Genomic DNA, 1234 nt, shown 5'->3' on the forward strand with positions numbered 1-1234 from the left:
AGTTGCTATAGTCTGGTCCAGGTCTGGTCCAGACAGGTTTTTGCTGGACTGTGAACCAGACCAGGACCAATTTCTTATGAAATCCTGGACCTCAGACTGGACCCAGCTGGACCTCTTGTGGACCGGACCAGCAGTCCAGTCCAGGTCCGAACCCAGTCCGGACCTCTGGACCAATTATATAATATATATTAAAATAATTCTGTCTTATTAACATATTATATAAGATAGATATACTATTAAGTACTATAATAATATGTTTCTGAATATATGTAAGCTTATATGTATCAGAATACAATTACTTTTATTATTTGTATTATACTAAGTGTAAAACACAAGAAGTACTAGTGTAATAGAAATCAGTTCCTACAGTCAATGTAAACTGCTGTTTACATCTGTAAGACACAGTATAGTCTATTTGTATGCTTAAAGGGTATACAATACACTATACAATATATGTAAGAGTAGTTCACATTTATTAGGCTCTGTACAGTCCATTTGTATGCCTTAAAAAAGTAGTATCTACAATATAAACAGTTTACAGTCTGGTCCAGGGTCCAGGCAGTCTAAAGTGGTCTGGAAATTTTTGTCAAATGCTAGACTACAGACTGGACCCCTGTTAGACCCAACTGGACCGGACCTTAATCAGACTGGACCCAGTCCACAGTAGTCCTGGACTGGACAACAGTAACTATAATAGAATAATGACTTTCTACTTCATTTGGACTAGAAATCCATACTAAGTCTATTAAAACTGTTTGAAACTAGTCTAATTTATTTGGAATGAATTTAAAAACATAAATAATACTTAGAAGAACCTTCCCTGAGTGTAGAGAGAGGTTGGGGGAAAATGCTCAATTTTAGCAAACTTAAATATGTATTATACTTATATGTGTATTCTGTATCCTAGTTAGAATTCAATATGTAAATTAACAATAAAGTTATATTCTTCATTTAAACTAGTTTATAGTATTGTACAATCAGTTTTAGGGCTGGGAAAACTCATATACATGAAATATAAGGAAAACTCACATATTGTGTTGTATCTTACTCTAATTTTGCTCATTTTACTTTATTTTTTCTGGAATATGAAAGATACTTCAAAAGTATAATTTTTACAGCTTAGATCATGTAATTTGGTTAAGTATTAGTTGAGTTATAGTAGATTTTGTATTTGAGTGTACTTAGTGTGACGAAAATCACGAATCACACATGTGACAATATTTATGAAAACAAC

This window comes from Fomitiporia mediterranea (assembly GCF_000271605.1).
Source record: "Fomitiporia mediterranea MF3/22 unplaced genomic scaffold FOMMEscaffold_13, whole genome shotgun sequence".
Taxonomy (NCBI): domain Eukaryota; kingdom Fungi; phylum Basidiomycota; class Agaricomycetes; order Hymenochaetales; family Hymenochaetaceae; genus Fomitiporia; species Fomitiporia mediterranea.